General features: G+C 33.3%; 1 protein-coding gene across 2 annotated transcripts in view; it reads left to right on the forward strand.

Annotated features, from left to right (window-relative positions):
• Positions 1–16,149, forward strand: part of LOC149796741 (cytoplasmic FMR1-interacting protein 1-like) — a 190,522-nt gene that overhangs the window by 125,230 nt on the left and 49,143 nt on the right. The window lies entirely within an intron of this gene.

The following is a 16,149-nucleotide window of genomic DNA, read 5'->3' on the forward strand; positions in this document are numbered from 1 at the left end:
TAAGATAAATTTGCCCCCTGGTCCCAATAGAGTATTATCTTATTTATCATCCATGTAGAAAAATAAATACTGTGACTTGATTTATTTTGTATGGGTATCAATGTTTGTGGCTTTTCAAACAAAAAACCTTCTCACTGGTATATACATTTGTGAATTGGGAGGAAGTTCTATGTTTTTCATGGAAGAATTGTTGCCCATTGAGTTTTAAATTTGTAGCAAACATACTATCTTTGAATTCGGTTACTTACATGAATGCCACTGGATGCCAACCTAATGTTGCCTGTAAATTATATCAGTTTGAAAGGTTGGGACTACCACTGATGCCAACCTAATGTTGCCTGTAAATGATATCAGTTTGAAAGGTTGGGACTACCACTGGATGCCAACCTAATGTTGCCTGTAAATGATATCAGTTTGAAAGGTTGGGACTACCACTGGATGCCAACCTAATGTTGCCTGTAAATGATATCAGTTTGAAAGGTTGGGACTGCCACTGGATGCCAACCTAATGTTGCCTGTAAATGATATCAGTTTGAAAGGTCAGGACTGCCACTGGATGCCAACCTAATGTTGCCTGTAAATGATATCAGTTTGAAAGGTTGGGACTACCACTGGATGCCAACCTAATGTTGCCTGTAAATGATATCATTTTGAAAGGTTGGGACTACCACTGGATGCCAACCTAATGTTGCCTGTAAATGATATCAGTTTGAAAGGTTGGGACTACCACTGGATGCAAAACTAATGTTGCCTGTAAATGATATCAGTTTGAAAGGTCGGGACTGCCACTGGATGCCAACCTAATGTTGCCTGTAAATTATATCAGTTTGAAAGGTCAGGATGCTTCTAGGTTCATGAATGTCACTAATGCAAATGAATGCTGCTTTCAAAATAGATAAATTGAAAAGGTTCATGGCTGCTGATTGGTTTGTGACTGGTACTGAATGCCATCTTAATGGGAGCACCTTTGAATTTGATTGATTTCGAAAGTTAAATGGCTGATGGATTTTGTAAGGTTCATGGCTGCCACCAGAAGCCAAATGAATGCTGCTTTTAAAATCAGTCATATAAAGGGAATCCTCTCTATGAAGGACTTTAAGGGACAGAAAAGGACTTTAAGGGATATGTATCCTTTCTATTGAAGTTGACAGTTGGAAAAAAGATCTTAGCTAGGTCCTTAATGGGCAGATGAGCTTTATTTGAATGTGCCTGCTAAGGTAGATTCAATTTTTTTTGCAAAATTATCTACCTATCACTGAATTATTCTTGAAGTTAAGTAAATTAGAATATAAATACATAGTATGAAATGATAACATTTTGAGTCCTGATACTTTTTTTGTGTGTTTATTTAAACTAGTACAGTGATCTCCACTAGCATGCTATTACACTGAGTCAGGAATTGTATCATGTTGTAAGGATGGCTTTTACAACTTGAATTTTAATTGACACTGTATAACCAGGATTGAACTGCTCTGGTGGCCTAGTGGTTAGAGCATCCACCTCGGAAGTGGGAGGTCATGGGTTCGAACACCGGCCGAGTCATACCAAAGACTTACAAAAATGGTACTAAGAGCTACCTCGCTTGGCGTTCAGTGTTAAGAGGTTAGTGTCAGGACTGGTCGGCCTGGTGTCAGGATAATGTGACTGGGTAGGACGTCATGCTACATGTCTGTGGCATGATGCCCCAGTGCTAGACATCACTATAAACTACCACACTGCAGACATCATAGCAATATGACTGAAAAATTGTATAAAGCTATGTTAAAAATCCTAATCACACACACACATAGCCAGGATTGTGCTAATGTACCATTAAAACATACATTTATTCTTAGCTTATCAAAGTAAATGAAAGAAAAGGTAATTTTGCTTTCATTTAGTGTTTAATTTATATTTTATAAGTGATCATTTCTGCTAGACCACACTTTCTTTTTCATTCAAATTTTACCTAAATGTATATTTTTGTTTTATTCTTTACCCAAGTTCCCACTGATTTTGCATTATTGCTGCATTCAGTAATGTTCTATATTGAAGGCAGATAAGGTCATTATTGTAGTTGAATATTTGCATGTGACTTTTCCAACCTTATAATATAGAGCTGTTGTTGTCATGAAAACTTCTTGTCCCAGGATGGTGATGGCTGGCTACCTTCGTCTGATTAAAAAATTTTGAATAAATGTTCAGGATGATGCTGATGTCAGCAGAATAAAGACCATTTTAAACAAAAGTTTGATTATAATTATTGACTGGGTCACTATATTTGTTTCTTTTTAGCTAGAAAGAAAATTAAATTGCAAGAGCCTGTGGAATAGTTGTTTAAAAGGACATATTTTGTAAAATACAGAATCGATATTACACAAAAGTTAAAACAGAAATGCACTGCTGAAAAGTAAAATTGTATATTCAGATAATGGTCACAGACAATTATACACAGAAATTTACATGTATCATTGATAAAGTGACAATGATTTCCAATATCAGACATTTACATGTACCACTGATAAAGTGAGAATGATTTCCAATAACAGAAATTTACATATATTATTGATAAACTGGGAACAATTTCATATATCAGAAATTTACATGTAGCTTTGATAAGTGACAACTATTTCCAATATCAGAAATTTAGTTGTATTATTAATAAATTGAGAACAATTTCCAATATCAGAAATTTGCATGTATTATTTATAAAGTGACAACTATTTCCAATATCAGAAATTCACATGTATCATTGATAAAGTGAGAATGATTTCCAATAACAGAAATTTACATATATCATTGATAAACTGGGAACAATTTCATAAATCAGAAATTTACATGTAGCTTTGATAAGTGACAACTATTTCCAATATCAGAAATTTAGATGTATTATTAATAAATTGAGAACAATTTCAAATGTATCTGCTGAGAATCATCAAGTGGGATATTATACGAGGTAGAGTCATTTAATTTTTTTGTGCTTGTAGATTATAATCTTATATATGATATTATTATCATATAATTTTTTACATTATATATTGGTGAATGTACACAGTCATGCTTCTTTGTTTTCATTTGTTTAAATTATGTAATAGATAGCTTATCAAATTTATCAGATTCATGGACTCATCAACCACTGCCAAAACAATTTATCCACCTGAATATTTTTCAGTATTTTTCAGTATCAGTTTAAGAAATTACTCTCACAAAGTTGAGTTCTAGTGCTGGAGTGCTGTATATCAAACAACATTCTGGCTTCCCCATTGTTTTGACGAAGTTGTGTTTTAAAGATGGAATGCTGTATATCAAACAATATTCTGCCTCTCCTAGGAAAGGATGTGTGTGCATTTTTACATTAAAAAAATTAATTCTAATACTTATATTTGATCATTTACATATTTTGCCTTCTTACTTACACACTGCATTGTATTAATCTTGATGTACTGCATCCATCTGTACAAAATAATTTTAAAGCATACACATTTACATGCATCATTCCAATTGATCTGTAAACCAGCCCAAAAAATCAACATTTAAAAGTACAAATTATCACTGCTTAACAATTACCAGTTATATGGTATTTAACACAAGTTTGGAATCTATAAGAAGCACAAAGGTTTTTCAGTTTCTTGATTTACAGCAGAATAACATTTTAATGCTTTTTCTAATATCAGCATTCCGAATACCATAAATGATAGGATTCAGTATCGAGTTGATTTGGGTCACAGTAGCTAAGTAGTACACGGTCAGGTTGACATAGTGGTCCTTGAAAGTCAACAGGTAGATTAGAATTGGCATCCAACACACATAGAATGCTCCAAGCACTAGTAATGTTGTTCTCACCGGCTTTGAACAAATCAGTTTTAGGTTATGACTGTTTGGTTGTCTTTCTGTTCTTTCATCATTCTCCAACTCATTTCCAGAATGACTTTTATCATTTTTATCTGATTCTACATCCAAATTATCTATTGGTATATTCTCCTTCAAGTTTATTTGCCGCACAGAGATTCTACTAGATGTTTGTATATTGTCCTGCAAGTTTATTTCAGGTACAGAGGTTCCACCAGATGCATTTTGATTTTCATCAAATCTTGTGCAAAAAGTATTACTTACTTTGTCACTTGGTTTCTCTTCCTGTTCATGATTGATATCAATATTTTGGATTTTCAAGCATTTTTTGTCATTCATATCATGAATATCGTTTCCAGAGTTTTGAACCATCTTGAAATCCACAATTCTTTGTTGATTCTTATCCATATTGTGTGTATTTTTGACATCTGTATTAGACACAATAACTTTGTATGTCTGGTCAGATTCTAGTGATGTCATTGTATCATGTTCAGTACCATTTATCTGTGACTGTATTTCAAAATCTTGAGATTTTTGGCCCGAATTATTTGCCTTGAGACTCATATTGTTCACAGAAATTTTTTCCTGGTCATCTGCAATGTAATCTTGATTTGGTTCTACATTCTTTGCTAAGAGTTCTTCTGTTGAATTGGAACTTAGCGCTGATGGTCTCCGATCTTGTGGTGACTCATTGCTTTCATTGTTTGAGTCTGTGATATATGTGCCAGTGCTTGTTAATGTTTGGTCTCCATTTGCTTTTGTGGCAATGCTAGCAAGTTGTTGTGCATGAATTAGTTGATTATGTTGCCAGGCAACAGTAAATATTCGGATATACACCAGAAGAATTAAAAGTGCACACAATATGCAGATTATGCTCATTAAGAGAAAGTATTCATATAACACAATTTTGGTCAATTGACAGGTTCCAGAAAAATTATTCCAGCCAGAAACTGGAAGAAGAGCAACAATTACTGATACCAACCAAATGAAACTGACTGCAAACAAGAGTCGTCTTTTGGTGACCAAACCGACATATTTATAACTATGAAATATAGCAATATATCTCTCCATGGCAATTAATGTAATGCTGAGCACAGATGAAATCATGCATGCAAACAAAAGCCCTGGACCATCCAGAATCAGACAAAGGTATTGATTGTTCCGAATATTGACATATCTAACCACCTTGTTGGCATCAAACTCAAATCCAGCCCCAAGTAGCAAAAGATCCCATGTAGTTGAGTATAGGAATGTAATTCCTAAGAGAAGATCAGAGAAAGCCAGGCTCAGAATACTGATAATGTTGTTGACTCGGAATAATTTCCTCTTGACAATGGCTGAAATGAGAATTACATTTAGAATGATAATCAAGACACTGAGAATTATGCTGATGCAATACGCGGTAAGCTCTTTTCGACTTGTGCAATCGGCATATGAGGCATGTTCTAGTAGTAATGAAGCATATGGGAGCATGGACAGTATGTCATCTACTTTACAGTGGTCAACATACAACACTTTACAAAGGTGGATCCATCTGGAGATCACCTCAGAAGTTTTGTTCACAGAGAGAAAATCTATATAATCAACATCAAAGTCACATTTATCTTCCATTGTTCTTCGGATTATCTGAAAGAGAAAATAGATAAAATTGTTTGCTTGCTATGCATACACATTGAAATCAATGTCAGTTATTAAGTAAAGAAAGCACTTATACTGCCTTACAGTTGACTGTCATTTTGTTGTGTGGTGGACAGAAGTGCCTTACAATGGACTGTCATTTTGTTATGTGGTGGACAGAAGTGCCTTACAATGGACTGTCATTTTGTTATGTGGTGGACAGAAGTGTTTAAATAAGTACAATAAACAAGAGATTTTCTTTAAATATGGCCAAACTTTTATTTGGCATTTTATATTGACTGACTCTTTTTTGGCATTTTATATGGACTGACTTTTATTTGGCATTTTATATGGACTGACTTTTATTTAGCATTTTATATGGACTGACTTTTATTTAGCATTTCATATGGACTGACTTTTATTTGGCATTTTATATGGACTGCCTTTTATTTAGCATTTTATACTGACTGACTTTTATTTAGCATTTTATACTGACTGACTTTTATTTAGCATTTTATACTGACTGACTTTTATTTAGCATTTTATATGGACTGACTTTTATTTAGCATTTTATATGGACTGACTTTTATTTAGCATTTTATATGGACTGACTTTTATTTGGCATTTTATATGGACTGCCTTTTATTTAGCTTTTTTTATTAAAAAACTGACCTTAATTTAGCTGGAAACATCTTGAACAGTGAGTTTGATATTAATATTGACCATATTTCTAGGGTGTGGATGGACGTACAGACACAGACATATAACCCAAAGTGAATAGTGTGTGAAGATTCCACTAAGACACACTCAACAAGAGGTTTCTCTAATGTTGACTTTCTCAGCAAAGTACAGTACACCTTACATAATTCAAACATCAATCAGTCACAGACTTGACATCACAAAACAACTCACTTAGCTCTGTGTTAAGCTTCCTTTGGTCTACGAGGGCAGATCAAATAAAAAAGTGAGACATCCATTTCAACGGTTTATAATGTTCATCTGTAGCTAGTATATCTATCTATCTATTGATGAATTTTACAGGTGTTTTATATATATATATATATATATATATATATATATATATATATATATATATATATATATATATATATATATATAACCTGTAAAATAACTTCATATTATGACATAACTTGTCGGATCTAAGGATAGTAGTTTATGTTCAATATGTATTTGTAACTTTCACTAAAAACTTGTATATACCTTGGATTCTGATAGAGGAATACAGAGTTACTATGTATTTGGAGAAGAATTAAGTACTGAAATGACAAGCAAGTGTGTCTTTACAAGTACACTATTCATTAAGTTTCATCATTTCTTAGGAAGGGCATGATGGCAAAGCAGTTGGTGTCATAACTCAAGAACAAAGGTTCGATTTTGTGGAACAAAATGATAACTATTTAATCTGATAACTTAGTACTCTCTATGATAATATTCTTCTCTCACTCTGTCTTTCTCTCTCTCTGTCTCCCTCTGCCTGTCTGTCTGTCTGTCTGTCTGTCTCTCTCTCTCTCTCTCTCTCTCTCTATATATATATATATATATGATTTTCAGTAAGATTTTCAAAAAGAGAATTTCTGTGTTAAATAAGCAGCTAGATTGTAGGGGGAAAGAAGGTTTTCATGTCTTTTCTTTAATGTGTCAGATGGTCTCATGAAACACAAAATTAATGAATGTAGAAACAACATTAACAAATGCTTGAAATAAAATTAAAATCAAAGTGTAAAATATCTGTACACTAATGAATTTACAATCTGAAAATCCAATGCAACATTTCTAGTTTTTAAAGTTGAGCCTCAAAAGTAAATAATAATACATTTCTGATGATATTTGAGAAAGAAAAATATGTGATCAGAAACATGTGGTTGCTTTACACCATTCATTGATAAGTAAATTATGCAATGATAAGTACACTGTTCATTGATAAGTACAATATTTATTGATAAGTACACTATTCATTGATAAGTACACTATTTATTGATAAGTACACTATTTATTGATAAGTACAATATTTATTGATAAGTACTCTATTCATTGATAAGTGCACTATTCATTGATAAGTACACTATTCATTGATAAGTAAACTATTCATTGATAAGTACACTATTCCTTGATAAGTACACTATTCATTGATAAGTACACTATTCATTGATAAGTACACTATTTATTGATAAGTACACTATTTATTGATAAGTACAATATTTATTGATAAGTACACTATTCCTTGATAAGTACACTATTTATTGATAAGTACACTATTCATTGATAAGTACACTATCCATTGATAAGTACACTATTTATTGATAAGTGCACTATTTATTGATAAGTGCACTATTTATTGATAAGTACACTATTCATTGATAAGTACACTATTTATTGATAAGTACACTATTACTTGATGAGTACACTATTCATTCATAAGTACACTATCCATTGATAAGTACACTATTTATTGATAAGTACACTATTTATTGATAAGTACACTATTCATTGATAAGTACACTATCCAGTGATAACAAGCATTGTTTGCTAAATATGTAATTACTTTCTTTTATCTATTGATTAAAAGCTTTGTTTGCTACAAGAATGTATTCTAAAAGATTCTTTACAGGATAAAAAATAAATGAGAAATTGGTTTTTGAACTGGTATAAATTATTGTATATTTGATGTCAGTATTATTCCTTCTTTTATTACTTTTTTAAAAGAAGATGAACCAGGTGTTATTGATAATAATGTTTATTGATATTAATTATAACTAATAACAATTAACAGTCTTCAAGTGAAAGAAATAACAGTAATAGCTAAAATGCTATTTTCTTAAACTTAGGCATGTAAATACCCTCAATATAATATATTTTAGCAGAGGAAGAAATTTAAAACTTCAAAATCAGTTGGAAAAGACCCATTTTTTAATAATAATAAAAACTTACCTTCAGAATTATCAGCCTTCCATGACCTTTCCAGGGTAATTATCTTCACAGCATTTAGAAAACTTCATGCCCATGCACTTTACTATGTTCTTGTAAATATTTTTCAGCGATATGTTTTTAGATCACAAACATACTTTTGGTGGTCAAATTAATCCTTAAACTGTATAATTTCAAATGGTCAACCACAGCTTGCTAATATAGCAATGTTTTCTCTTAGGATTGCCCTGTGTTCTACATTATGTTGAAGATAATTAGCTTAGTTTGACAAGGGCTTATGGTACAAGTGTGTATGGTTAGATTTGTGGAGAGTAAAAATTGGTCTATATATATAGCTGGCATGATGCAGAAATTCAGCTGTTGTGATTGGTCAGTGCAAGTGTTATGGGGCATGATTTTTGAGTTCTTTTTACCTCCAAGGCAGAAGAGAATGCAATTGATTTGGTTGTCAGATTTCATGTTAGCTCATGATACCTAGAACCACCATTACTTAATGTCTCAAACTTTAAAATAGAAACTTGCTTTTATATACAAATATTTTGTATATGCAAGGAGTGGCTGTTTTTTGTTTGCTTGTTTTAAAAAGAAGGAACAAAATTAAAATTAGAACCTGTCTGCATAAGTCTGTTAGGTACTGTAAATAAAGATTTGCTCTTCTCTGATTTTCAGTTTGTACAGTGTGACTAACCTGTTGTAAAAAAAAAAAAAAAGCAAGAAAAAGAAAAGAAAGAAAAAAAGAAAAGTTAAATATATTGTGTCAGTCTTATAAGTCCAGTTTGTTTTGTGGCACTAACATGGGTAGTATGCAAATTTGTAATACACACTGTGCCGGTAATGTGATGGCATCATTGTTTGGATTTCCAAGCAACCAAATTGGTTAAGTGTGCGTAATCCATCAGTATTTGTTTACTTGCTCTTAAGACAAAGTTCAACAGCAATTATAGTTGATCAACTTCCTCTGAGTCTTATTTTCTCCATCAGAAACAAATGATTACAATTGTTAGAAAAATGTATGAATTTTGCATTATGAAAATTGTATGACATGTTTGGATTTGCATTAGAAAATTGTAAGAAATATTTGGATTTTGCATTAGAAAATTGTAAGAAATATGTATGGATTTTACACTAAATGATTATTTGGTATTTTTTTTATGTTCCCTGTGCTTACATACTTTTGGTCATTCATCTGCTTGCATAGCCATTCCAAGAAGTTTGTTAGCATGATTCATCAAACACCACTACATACATGATGTTTTCCAAGCTTGTATGCAAGATTCATCAAACACCACTACATACATGATGTTTTCCAAGCTTGTATGCAAGATTGATCAAACACCACTAAATACGTGATGTTTTCCAAGCTTGTATGCAAAATTGATCAAACACCACTAAATACATGATGTTTTCCAAACTTGTATGCATTTATATATTAGATGTCCTTATATAATTTTCAGTGTCATCAAACAAACGTTTTTCAATTTCTGATATATTTTGTTCTGTTTGGACTGTGATGAAAGCCAATGAGCTGTAACCTCTGAAAATAAAGTATTATTATCATTGCTATTACAAAGCAAACGGCACATGAAGTAAGCAGATGAAATATGAATAAGTGAGTTGCAATATAAATGATCTTATTAGATTTTCAGTCACTATATCAATTCATTTTCTTTGCACAATTTACAATATTTGGGATTTAGTCTCTGTGTTTTCACCATTAAACAAAGAAACCACTTAAGGCAGACAAATTAAATTTGTTGTGCATGTTTTTTGGCATGTATTTTTGCCCTGATTTTATTTTCATGCCATTATAACAATCATTCCAGTTTATCTAAACATTTTCTAAACATTTGACTTTGACTTTTCAAATCTATCACAGAACTCAAAAATAGTTCATGTTTGATTCATGGATGGAGACATCACAGGGATATTCTATATCTGGCAATATGCTACTGGTTTATAGAAGATGAATATTTGAGGAAACCTATTACATTTATACTATTGTTAGAAGTAATGAAGTCAACATTTTTTTGTCATGAGATAACAATATAGCTTTACCAGTACACTATACAGGATAATACATGTAGACCATCATGAATATTAAAGCCATCAAGAACACTCAAACAGGAAGTACGGTCTGCATCAATTATTTCAGTATATTTATACAAGTCCAGTTTCTTCCCCCACACCATTTAGGAGTGGAATAAATATTACCAGATGATAGTTCTTTATGACCTGAAACTAGACTGGCAGCATTCCTGAACAGGCATTTGCAAACTTGTACTAAACTGATTGAGAAAATTGCTTGTTTATTTACTAGACTATAAGGGATATTCAGTGGCCCATAACTGATGGTTAGATACTTCCCTACAGTGTCCTTAAAAACAGACTTCTCTACAGTGTCCTTAAAAACAGACTTCCCTACAGTGTCCTTAAAAACAGACTTATCTACAGTGTCCTTGAAAACAGACTTCCCTACAGTGTCCTTAAAAACAGACTTATCTACAGTGTCCTTGAAAACAGACTTCCGTACAGTGTCCTTAAAAACAGACTTCCCTACAGTGTCCTTAAAAACAGACTTCCCTACAGTGTCCTTGAAAATAGACTTCCCTACAGTGTCCTTGAAAACAGACTTCCCTACAGTGTCCTTGAAAACAGACTTCACTACAGCGTCTTTATTATACATATTTCCCAATGCAGAACTAATTGATAATTCTGGATCAATTTAACACAACCTGCCTTAAAAGGGATTTGGACCACAATAATGTGTTCTTTATGGACATATATCTTTTAGTCAGCAGTGTTAAAAAGATCAGATAAAAGTGAGAGAAGGGACTCATAATTGTTTATTTACCAGCATATGTCTTGTACAAGGAGGAATCCCCATAGGCAGGTTTTTTGTTCATATGTAGTCATACTTGATAAATAATTAATGGTACAAATCTTAGATCGTGAATTTTCAATTAGTAATATATAATGGAATCTGTATATTAAAGACACTGTAGGAAAGTCTGCCTATAAGGACACTGTAGGGAAGTCTGTCTAAAGGTCACTGTAGGGAATTCTGTCTAAAGGTCACTGTAGGGAAGTCTGTCTAAAGGACACTGTAGGGAAGTCTGTCTAAAGGTCACTGTAGGGAAGTCTGTCTAAAGGTCACTGTAGGGAAGTCTGTCTAAAGGACACTGTTGGAAAGTCTGTCTAAAGGACACTATAGGGAAGTCTGTCTTTAAGGACACTGTAGGGAAATCTGTCTTTAAGGACACTGTAGAAAAGTCTGTCTATAAGGACACTATAGGGAAGTCTGTCTAAAGAACACTGTAGGGAAGTCTGTCTAAAGGACACTATAGGGAAGTCTGTCTATAAGGACACTATAGGAAAGTCTGTCTAAAGGACACTTTAGGGAAGTCTGTCTATAAGGACACTATAGGGAAATCTGTCTTTAAGGACACTGTAGGGAAGTTTGTTAACAAAGGACACTAAGGAAATGTTGTCCATCTTGAGCAGATAGCCTTTAAATACAGGTGCAATATATAATATTACAAGAGAAACAGTTTCATAAATGCTGCAAAGAGAAATACTAGTTCAGTTGTGAGCATGACCTACTTGTATCCTAAATGTCATAGGTTTGAATCCTACCCAGAACAGGTCAGGTTACCTGCTGTGGTATGCCACTAGGCACATTAATTTCATTGTCTTGGCACAATATGGCCTTTAATGTGATGATGTTTTGTTAACAGCAAACAGTTAACAATAAAATGCTGCTTTTTTTAGAGATATGTGGCCCAAGGTTTTTCAGGGATCTAAGGCACATGTCGGGGCCCCTGGTGTTTTAGGGGTCTAAGGCACTTGCCTTGCAGATTACTAAAATCTCACCTCTGTCCACATTGGTTTTCATTTTATCTTGGCCAAATTTGGTATGTTAAAAGCTTGCAAGTTAAGCATCGCATGGGTCAGTGCTTCTTCTTGGAGTTTTTCCCAGGTTCTTCTTCCACCAATTATACTGGCTACCATGTATAGCCTATCATGTGCTCAGAAATGGCAAGAACCTACAACGCCACAAAATTATATGGAGGTGTCCCTTATGGCTGGTTTTACTTTTGATAACGATGTGTAATTTTGCAATTATTCTTTTTTTCAAAAGGTCATTTAGTGCAGGCCTAGCCCTAATATGTAATTGTTTTGGTGACTTTGAGCATTGTAAATGAGTATGAGCGATGACATATGTAAACACTGGTAATTACTAAATTGTCTTTGAACAGTAAGCACTGGGAAATAAGCATCTGTCTCTAATTTCATTGTTTTTACAAATTATTACATGTATTTCTGGCATTGTTTGGTGAATCATTTTGATCATAGCTGTAAAATTAAAATGTACCATGTTAATCACGTACAAATTGTACTTTTGTCAATAATGACTCTGTTGTTATTTAGAACCAGTTTCAGATCCATTACTAGTCAAAACTTATGTAATGGATCACTAATTAAAACCATTACTAGTCAAAACTTGTGTAATGGATCACTAATTAAAACCATTACTAGTCAAAGCTTGTGTAATGGATCACTAATTAAAACCATTACTAGTCAAAACTTGTGTAATGGATCACTAATTAAAACCATTACTAGTCAAAACTTGTGCAATGTATCACTAATGAAAACTATTGCTAGTCAAAACTTTGTGTAATGGATCACTAATTAAAACCATTACTAGTCAAAACTTGTGTAATGGATCACTAATTAAAATGATTTCTAGTAATAACTTGTGTAATGGATCACTAATTAAAATGATTACTAGTAATAACTTGTGTAATGGATCACAAATTAAAACCATTACTAGTAAAAACTTGTGTAATGGATCACTTATTAAAATGATTACTAGTAATAACTTGTGTAATGGATCACTAATTAAAATTATTACTAGTAATAACTTGTGTAATGGATCACAAATTAAAACCATTACAAGTAAAAACTTGTGTAATGGATCACTAATTAAACCATTACTAGTCAAAATTTGTGTAATGGATCACTAACTAAAACCATTACTAGTCAAAACGTGTGTAATGGATCACTAATTAAAACCATTACTAGTTTTTTAGTTCATAGACCAAAGAGCTTATACGATAGTCCTTTGGTCCATTATTCATGTTAGCACAAATTTGTTATCACTACTCCTTCTAAGCTACTTGTAGTATAGCCTTGACACTTTACACACATTCTTTCCATGCTCTAGTTCTCCATAAATGAAACCATGGCAACCATCTTGAAAATCTGAATCCAATATGGTCACTGCAGCAGCCATCTTGAAAATCTTGTTATCCATCTTGAAAATCTTCTTATCGTTACTCCTCCTCATTGGATGTTAATATTCACAAATAGATTGTTTATGATGTCTAGTTGATCCTAAGTGAAAATGGTGGTATCTTTTATCAAAAATTGCCACCATGGTACTCGTCTTGAAAATATTGTTATCTTTTCCTGAAAAGTTGATGATATCAGCATGGACTTGTCTGTCAAAGACTTTTGATGATGTGTAGCTGGTCCAAAATGAAAATGATACCAGCCTGACTTTGAATCTAGTTTCCACAGTGGCCATCTTAAAACTCTTTTTATGTCTTCATGTCCTACATGGATGGTCATATTAGCATGGGGTTTTTAATACAAGACTTTCTATGATGTCTAGCTGGTTCTAAATAAAAATGGTGCCAATCTGACACCCAGAATGGCTGCCATTGCAACCATCTTAGAAATCTCAACATCAAAACTCTTCCATAATAGAAAGATACAGGTACATGGGATTTTCACCAGAAGACTTCCCATGATGTAAAGTTAGTTTTAATCAAAACAGTGCTAGTCTGACATCCAATATGGTCATCACACAGCATACATCTTGAAAATGAATGGATGGTTATATCAACATAAGGTTTTCACTGAAGGACTTCTTATGATGTCTAGCTGGTCTTAAATGAAAATGGTACTGATCTGACATCCAATATGGCCACCAGAGCAGCCATCTTGAAAATCTATTTCTTGCTACCCCTGAATGGAAGTCATTACTTCAAAATTATTGTTATCTTTACTCCTCCCAAAATGAATGGTTATATCAGCATTGGATTTTCATCAGCAGACATGTTATGCTACCTAGCTGGTCTTAAATAAAAATGGAACCAGTTGTATATCCAATATGGATGCCATGATGACTGTCTATAAAAAGGCTTGTTGTTACTACTCCCTCAGAATGGATGATCATTATGACACAGGAGTTCTCACCAGACTACTCCTAATGATGTCTGCTTTGTCCTAAATGAAAATGGATCTAATCTTTCATTCAATATTCACAGCAGCTGATTAGAAAATCTTGTTATTACTGAAGAATATCTATAGATGGTTTCAACACTTGTCAGTTTTAAAAGGGAAAAAATGATCTTGTTCCTGGAAATTCTTTACACCTGATGGAGCTGAAGTTCCATCATGAGACTCTTGTTTAGTTCAGTGGCATAGCTATGTATGTATGTATGTATGTATGTATGTATGTATGTATGTTTTATCAGCACAGTTCTTGTTACATAGTGCCAATTAAAATTAAGTTTTTACAAAATGTAAAGGCAAATCATTGCAGTCATTAATAGAAAGAGATACCCTTCCAAATAAAAGTAAACATATACTCCTGAAATATTGAAGCTTTCCCTCACTATAATGCTCTCCACATGCATCATAGAAGAGACTGACCTATCAATGGGGACCATAAAGTATTCTGACTTATTAAGAAAACCTTATAATGAAGTACATGATGGAGTGATCCCTTATTATAATGATTCCATGGGAACCATTAAGAGCCATTGAGTTTACTGCCTTATAGATCAGGATCTACAGCTCTTTATTAGGATTTGGACTGTCTGCCTATGATGCAACTTATATGCAACTAAAGTACAGCTGTATACTTTCATGTGTATGTACCACTTTAATAAATGCATGGATTTTAACTAGGTGAATGTTCTTTCTGATTCAGAGCCATGGCTATCTGTAGTATGTTGTCAGGAATTTACCTGATTCAGAGCCATGGCTATCTGTATTACCTTGTCAGGACTTTACATGATTCAGAACCATGACTATCTGTATTACCTTGTCAGGACTTTACATGATTCAGAACCATGACTATCTGTAGTACCTTGTCAGGACTTTACATGATTCAGAACCATGGTTATCTGTAGTACATTGTCAGGACTTTACATGATTCAGAACTATGGCCATCTGTAGTACCTTGTCAGGACTTTGCATGATTCAGAACCATGGTTATCTGTAGTACCTTGTCAGGACTTTACATGATTCAGAACCATGGCCATATGTAGTACCTTGTCAGGACTTTACATGATTCAGAACCATGACTATCTGTAGTACCTTGTCAGGACTTTACATGATTCAGAACCATGACTATCTGTAGTACTTTGTCAGGACTTTACATGATTCAGAACCATGGTTATCTGTAGTATGTTGTCAGGACTTTACCTGATTCAGAACCATGGCCATATGTATTACCTTGTCAGGACTTAACATGATTCAGAACCATGGCTATCTGTATTACCTTGTCAGGACTTTACATGATTCAGAACCATGGCTATCTGTATTACCTTGTCAGGACTTTACATGATTCAGAACCATGGTTATCTTTAGTATGTTGTCAGGACTTTACATGATTCAGAACCATGGCCATATGTAGTACCTTGTCAGGACTTTACATGATTCAGAACCATGGCTATCTGTAGTACC

Source organism: Sinohyriopsis cumingii, chromosome 6 (assembly GCF_028554795.1).
Source record: "Sinohyriopsis cumingii isolate HCF-2022 chromosome 6, ASM2855479v2, whole genome shotgun sequence".
In the NCBI taxonomy this organism is placed as follows: Eukaryota; Metazoa; Mollusca; class Bivalvia; order Unionida; family Unionidae; genus Sinohyriopsis; species Sinohyriopsis cumingii.